This window comes from Micropterus salmoides, unplaced genomic scaffold (assembly GCF_014851395.1).
Source record: "Micropterus salmoides isolate LMB-PRFRI ecotype aquatic unplaced genomic scaffold, ASM1485139v1 Ms_hic_scaffold_16, whole genome shotgun sequence".
In the NCBI taxonomy this organism is placed as follows: Eukaryota; Metazoa; Chordata; class Actinopteri; order Centrarchiformes; family Centrarchidae; genus Micropterus; species Micropterus salmoides.
In genome coordinates, this window is record NW_024040707.1 from 26438147 (window position 1) to 26446262 (window position 8116).

An 8116-nucleotide genomic window follows, 5' to 3' on the forward strand; every position below is an offset into this window, starting at 1 on the left:
GTAAGTCATTTTGTACACATCTGCAAAATAATGACTCTTTTGCTCTTTGAACTTTCCAGGCACTCAGAAATCTCTCATTCCAAAGACACGTCTATTTCTGCAACCAAAGGCAAAACTTCTGATTGCTTATCAAACACGCAGTCGTGAAAAAAAGCCTGTGCCTGACTTGTGTGCACATGTGAAATTGGGTCAGAGTTGATACTTACAGGGAATAAAAAAACAGGAGACTGGGTGGAAAGAGGAAGATGATTATGAATGAAATAAGACTTGTGTTGTGACAGGAGAGGACAGGTACAGAGAGGAATGTGCTGGTTCATTGTCTGACTCAACTACACATTCAGCTTGTGTGCTTTGATTGGGCTTGCGTGTGAGTGTTTTTGGACGTCATGTCAAAGATATTCGTTCCTGGTTAGAAGCAGTTACTCCAAAGGAAGTGGAATCATCATTTCAGGGTATTTTAGTTCTGGATAAGTCTCAGTCAAAACAAAAGGTTGCCTGTGGAAATCAACAGAGAAGTGCGGGACAGATTGGGTCAATCAACACTGAGTAAGTATCATGGTGCTTTTTACGTATGGAGAAGTGGTTAATAGGTCATACGTTTACACGTCAAATGTTCAGATGTAAAGATCCCATCAGTTCCACTGACGTGTCGAGGCCTCCAGCCTTCTGCCTCATTAGAGCTACTACTGGACACAGGATGAAATCGTGTCAACTGACACAGTAGTTTTGCGTGTTTTTGTCCTTTTACTATGAATCACTTTACAAGAAAACTAATCTTTTTGCTACTATATTTTAGGAATTTTGCCATCCCAACCACGTTTTGGTTTCTATTCAATTCTGTCACATAAAAATCTGAGTTGTGAACTCCAACTTAACACACAACCACTAAAAGAATTGTTTTACACAGAAATGTCCCTTGTTGGACTATATCCTTGCCTGCAGTCTTGTTTGCTCCTTTCTTTTAACTGTTTCCATTCACAGTTTTTTCTTTCAGAGGAATCAGAGGTTATAAATTGGATTTACAAAGTGCTTTTTATTCTCCCACTTTGTTGTAAAGGCTTAAAATAATCAGCACCTACTGTATATAATAAGTTAAATACCACGACTGAAATTTAACTTCAGTTCTGTGAATCTGAAGTGGCAGGAGACCTGAAAGTTGGAAATAACAGCAGGGTGGGAAACTTCCTATATTGTAGCTATGATGTTTGTCATTCAGAGACGGGGAATTTTCATTGAGTCAGGGGTTAGGTAAATATTAAGCCTCTCTCTCTTTTTCTCTTTCTCTCTCACACAGTTGCCAGTCACATTTTATGTGCATTTGGCAGCCTTTATAGGCGGGTAAACTCCATGTTTCCGCTGATTGCTGCTGTGGAGCTGCTGGCCAAAGATTTTGTTTTGGCTGCAGATGGATGGTGTGTATTTCCTTCCAAACTCACACAAAAAAAAAATCCTTCACGCTGCTTTTAAGATTTGCTATGTCGTATATGCAGATCCAATTTTCCTTGCTTCTGTTTAGCTTTTTTGAATGTCCCATTCTGTCAAGAAAGCACAGTTATCTTGACTCATTTCTCCACCTTCTGTCCTCCCCTGCAGGTACTCTCTACTGAATGAAAGAGAATTTACATGAGAGCAAAGGATTGCGGAGGATCCAAACACAGCCTGCGGGGCATGTCTGCTTAGTGTTTGCACGTGCGACTGTTGTTGTGTCAAAGTCCAGCAGATCTGTTCCCAGATTGCTTGGCTGAGTCTGAGGCCTTGAAACCCACAGGTCAGTCCACCTCCGGTCGGAAAGTCTTCACTTAGGTCCAAGCACCATGACTGAGTCATAAAATTGTCAGGTCAAAGTAGTCAGAATTGACAGAAAGAGAAACATAAAACAGAAAGAAAATACCTAAGAAAAAAACTTTTTTCAGAGTGAAAGACATTGGACTTCATTAGATGTCAGAAATTAGCCCCCTGGATTAGTTATTGTAGCTAACTGCATAGTGTCTACTTACTTCAAGTGTACTTACTGGCTAACGGAAAAAAAACCCACCAGATTTATTTTACATGTGAGGCTGTGGAGCTTGTAAATGCTATGGAAGTAGCAAAAAAAGATTGTTTATGTTATTGCCCTCTAATAAATTTAAGAAAGGTAAGTGCAATCGAAAGGAGAAAAGATGAAGAATAACAGCCTATGCAGGAGTCTATTTTTGTGTTTACTTTCAGTTGAACTTGAAGTTCGGAAAGGAGGTGCTTTCCCAGTTTGTTTTTTACTAGACCCTGCATTTCCCTGTGTGCATAGCTGTAGTCCAAATGGCTGCAATTGTGAGAATAAGAACCAGGTTGAAGATTACTAAAATTACTAAAATTACTAAAATTACTCTAGTGCTGTTACTTATGTCTAACTGCCACATTTCACATGGAATGGTTAAAGTCCATTAAATAGAAAACATTTCAAGAGGAAGTGATAATCTTTGTTGGTAAGGTTTGACATGTTCTCCGTGGTGCAGTCTCTTATGGGCTTTCACACACCACTTTATAAGCAAAATAAATTATTGAATGAACAATATCTCTGTGCACTTATTCTCCTAAAACAGGCTTAATGTGGTTCCTGTGAGGATGTTTGTGTGTTACAGTTCAAATTCAGCTCTGCACCTCAGCAAGTGTGTGTGTGTGTGTGTGTGTGTGTGTGTGTGTTGTGTGTGTGTGTTACGAAATGTTAATCTTTGTTGTGGTCTGTGAGTATGTCAGTGTTGGGAAACATCCACAGTTCACCTCACTAAAACTCATTTTATACACACGCATCTTAACGTCACAGTCTTAATCACAACGCCCTCTCATGATTTCCAGCTCATCCTCCCTTGTTGTCTTCTCTTGTGGGGAAACACAGGACCCACATGTGTGCTGACAGACAGTGAATGTACCAAACATCTTGAACAATTCAAGTACCCTTTAGTGCCATTACTTACCTAGAGGGATTCACATTACTGTGGTGGCTGTGGCTCAGGAGGTTGAGCAGGACGCCATTGTAAATTAAAGATACCTAATGGCTATGTTTATTTTTATTATCTTTATTATATCACTATTGTAACTTAACAATTTTATTGTTCCATTAAAATCTATTACATATTTACTATAATTACTCATAATTAAAAGAGGTGAAATCAGTAAAGTATGGTTTCCAGTGCTCAGTTACTTTATGAAGGCACAAGTTGTATAATGAATCCCTTGGCAATGTACTACACAAGTGATAATCCGCAAGGGTAAACACAAATATTCACACTAAAATCATCTATATAAACCCTGGCTAAGGATTATTATACTTTAGGTCCTGGCCCAGATTTGCTGTAATACCTCTCATGGTAGAGGATGGGAGATGTGTTGGTGGTAAAAAACAAAACAAAGAAAGAAGATAACATGATTAAAAGTCTATACAGCCATGCTAGCAGCTCTGTGAGGCTGTAATTAGGCACGGCGAGTTAGCATCAGCATGCTCAACGTTAACATGCCGATGCTAAGTAAGTATAATGTGTACCCTGTTCATCACCAGAAGTTTTTGTGATGGCATGTTAATATTTGCTAATTAGCCTTAAACACAAAGTACAGCTGAGGCTGATGGAAATGTAGGTATTTGGTAATAAAGCGAAATATCTGACCTTACATTGGCGCCACATGAAAAGTCAGGGGATTACCAAAGTCAGTAGGATATATTGTTGGTGAAACATGAGCTTTCTTCACAAAGTTTTATAGCAATCCGCCCAATAGTGTTTGAGATAGTTTAATTTGGACCAAAGTGGTGACGGACCGACACTGCCATTATTAGAGCCACGCAGCTAGCATGGCTAAAAACAACGGTCATCTTTGAAATCAATCAGAGAAAGGTTTTATAATAATGTTGACATTAGTCATTCGAAGCACATGGGTAGTTAGATTCGGAGGGAATGGCTCTGCTGTTTGAGGGCGCTCTCCAAGAATCCAAGAAGCAATGAGGATTAATAAATACGTAAATGAACGCGAATCTTGCTTCAATTAGAAATAGCAGAATTGTAGGAGGCCGCACTGTGCACCTCCATGGATTTGACTGGACATGACCAGTCAGCTGACACAGTCGGTGAGTGAGCCAGTGATTGTGAAGCATGACTGAAACACCTGATGCCAATCACCTACAGTAATACAAGTGTCTGCCTGTGCTCTGCTTGAACTAACACCATGCTTCATCAAGAGTAAAGGTGGAAGGCTTCAACGACTGTAAACAACTCAGTGGTTTGTTGATTTGTCCGTTTAGTGTGCTCGATGGTCTGAACCACAGCGTCAATTTTAGTGTCAGCAAAAGCTTAGCTTAGAAGGGATGGAAACATAATTTCATTGTTATTTTCTACCGACATCAGCAAAGAAGCATTGCTTTGCCTTGAAAAACACAAAATAGTGTCTCCCTGCAGGCTGCAGAGTTGGAAAGAAGACAAAGACAAAGACAGTACGCTCTCCAATTCACTGGTCCACACGCTTGGACCAACACATCACCACTGCAGCCCAGAAAAACCCCAAAGACTCATCTGTACAGGAAATCAAACCTATCATTATGTTAGTTTTAATTGCTGCAGATGAGTTTTGACATTTCACAACAAAACTCAGATGGATTATTTTACCTTTTTTACACATGAATCTATGAATGTGAATGGCTTCACTGTCACCAGACACATTTAAAAGCCTGAATTAAGATTGAGGGTATTTGCCATTTGATCCTGTCTAAGGCGGGCTGGGTGGTGTCCAATTGTATAGAGGAGTATAAATAAACAGAGTTTGCGGTGCGTTTAGGCAGCAGGCAGCGTCCAAAAGCTGATATGATTCAGATGAACAGATAGAGACCGAGAGAGATAAGCGAAGCAACGCAGCGCTCTGCAACAACACGTTAAGCTAACACAGACAACCCAGTTTTGTTTTCCCGTGGGATATACGGTAGGTCCCAGTGAAAGACACACACACACACACACACAAATACAGTCAAAAACACAGAGATCCCATCTGCCCCGGCGCCTTAATCAGCTTATCACTCCGTGCACAGAGGCTGTTCAGAACGACTATATCAAGCTTTGACATACATTAGCGGTACAACTGGGATCAAGCAATATACAGTTCCTAACTGAGCACCCCCCGTCACAGTGAAACTGACAACACACGCCAAACATGCACACAAACACAAATTCGGACATAAGTATGCATGCATGCAAAGGAAACACACTGCCATACACGTTTTCATCCCACAAAGATTGGAAACATCCTCTGCAAGTCTCACAAAAATCATTAAACATGCACACAAACTCGAAGCAGAGGACTTACTGCTTGAAAAAAGAACACAAACACGACCGAGACACGCAACAGAGCATGCACAGGCAAAGACAAACTGTGTGTGTGTGTGTGTGTGTGTGTGTGTGTGTGTCCTGACTGGGCGCCAAAACCCAGCTGATCTCTCAGTAAATATGGACATATGGTCAGCCTCTGTGGGGAGAGACAGAGTATGAGGATGACACAGAGATGGTTCTTGGCGCGTTTTCCTCATCTGTCCACAGGGAGACCGCGGCAGGCAGACACATCTTATCCTCCCACGACATGTGTTCCTTTCCCAAAGCTGAAGCATTTAGCCTTTTTGACTCCTCTCATCACCCCGGGGAGCAGGTCAGAGGTGGCCACTCTTGGTTATGTAACGATGAGACTGTTAAGCGATTTCAACAAGGGAAATGCAATGCCGGACTGACTAGTTACTTATGTAAGGTGATGTGTAATGTGTACATCATGTAGTGAGTTGGTCAAAACAAAAAACTGTGACAGCTTGGAACAAAACCTAGGAGCTACAGTCAATCTGGGATCTCTGTCTTTCTTTCATATCTGCATCAAAACCCTTGATTTTTATTTTGCTTTTCTCAAGCTTGAGTCACACTTTGAAGTTAACAATAAAGATGTTTAATTGTTAGGAAACACAATTCACTTTTCAACATTTCAGCACCACAGAGAATCCAGTCAGGTAAAATATTAGCATTTTCTCTGGATGTCAGTGGCCTAGTTGTGAAGACGCGTACCATACCAGAGCAACTGGTCGATCCTGGACGGAGACGACTCTGCTTCTCTTTATCTGTTTCTGTCAACAATACAATTTTCTCAACGAAGGACATATCTACGTATATGTCATTGATTGGTACCAACGTATGATCCAGAGCCAATCATTTTTCATCACTTCAGTGTTAATATCATCAATACTACACTAACTAAAACAAATACTGATTAATTTAACTAAATTAAAAGTAACTTTTGAAATCTAGGACTGTGACAAAATGTATTAGAAAATATATTTTGTTTTATTCAACTACCTGCATGCATAAAGGATTACATGTATGGAGTAAATTAATCTATAATGCCTGCAGCGAAACACCTTCTAATACCAGTTCTGATTGATCTGGAGAACGCAGCTAGTTGCAATAATGCTAACAAGAACAGTGAGTGAGCAGCTCATTGAAATTCTTTTGTTTTTAAGAGGCACTTGTGTACAGCAAAAGTAAGACTAAATCTAAAACAAAGTGTTTTGACTAAAACTACAGTAAAAATTAACAATAATTAAATAACTAAAGTGATACATATTTACTAAAAGACTAGACTAAAGCCATTTGCCAGTGACACTGTATTAGTGGTAAAACATTTTCTGATTTAATTTCAATGTAAATTGATAGTCAGTATCCTACCAATGCAGAGCTGCTGATCTCACTTATTGGACATTAAAGTCCCAGAGATGCACAGCTGCTCTCAGACCTCCAAGAGGTTATTTGCTAATAAAAGCTGACACATTGTGTACCGATTAGCATAAACTCACTTTTACTCTCACAGCATCTGTCTAGTTATCCCCAGAATCTCTCTGTTCCTCCCATTTCTACCTTCTACCAACTTCCTCTCTCGTCCCGTTCCATATTCGAGCCTTTAAACTGCTGCGATCTGTCTGTTTTTCTCTCTCTCTCTCCCCCCTCAGTGTTGCTGGCTGTTAATCAGAGTTGCCTGGGACATCAGGCGGCTGCTGTCAAGATGCCCAGCCCTAGGCTCCAGGCAGCAATATTTATCATTTGCAACAGCGGGCTCCACTCCATCACACTTCTCCAATCCTCTAGCCATCCACATCCTCAAAACCCGTAAATTGAGAGCTCAGTAAATCAAGGCCACGTTCTGGAGGAGATCATGCACGCGATGATGTCATTATGTGAAGGGACTGGGATTTCTGACATGTGCGGCGGAAGCCTTCAAATATCAGAAGTGGCATTTGATCCTGGGAGCTATCCTGTGCAGGGACAATAAGCACAAGGAGGAAAACTTGGTGGTGATGGTGAATTGGATCGTAGACTATTGAGACACGCAGGGTGGTTTAGTAGTCTTGAGTTGAAAGGATGTTAGTGTTTACCAGGCTTGTAGGGTCTCACTGAAGAAGTTATCAAGTTGCATTTAGATAATCAGTTTGGATTCAAAACAGTTACAATGAAATCCAAAAGTGACCCAGAGTCACATCCAAAGAAACCTCTCCTGCAGCATAATCTACATCTCTGCCATCAAACCTGTTTTCATCTGTATCTGTAACCTACAAACTCAACTTTCAAACCTACAGGAGGTAAAAAGATTTTTAATGGAGAATTCCTCTAATATTCTTAATAAATTTCCGTGTTTGCCATCCAAAAGACTTCCCGACTGCAGTCAGTGGGCCCACGGTCATATTACAACCTGTGCAATTTCATGCAAACGACTAAATGAGAAACTACGTCCAAGAGTAGAGTGAGAGCTTGCGTGTCCACATTTTGCCATCTAAATAATGTAGCGGTCCGACTCAAATGCGATCAAAGTAAACAAAAACCATCCAAGGGAGCTCAGTGAAAGTGCTCTGTGTCAATTATTGATGCTGAAACGGGCCAAACACCTGCCTCTGCTGAACTGGACCCGCACCAGATTTCACATTATAAACCAAGGATTTGGCAGCAGCGATGCATCAACTCTCAAAACACTGAAGAAATAAGGGGAGTGGCTGTTTGCAGCCATATGCTGGAACCAGGTGGGTCCAATCACCATATTTACAGCCAAATTCAAAGACCAGAAAAATAAGAAAAACAGA

At 40.7% G+C, this 8116-nt stretch overlaps 1 long non-coding RNA gene across 2 annotated transcripts; it reads left to right on the plus strand.

The window, feature by feature from the left end:
* The first annotated feature begins 265 nt into the window (after positions 1 to 265).
* LOC119905805 lies at positions 266 to 8035 on the plus strand. 2 transcript variants are annotated; one of them, XR_005444885.1, is made up of 4 exons: positions 266 to 546; positions 1295 to 1412; positions 1594 to 1768; positions 6995 to 8035. It is a non-coding gene; the product is annotated as an uncharacterized LOC119905805 (long non-coding RNA). The 2 variants fall into 2 exon arrangements; XR_005444884.1 differs by lacking the exon at positions 6995 to 8035 and having other exon boundaries at positions 1594 to 2523.
* The last annotated feature ends 81 nt before the right edge of the window (positions 8036 to 8116 follow it).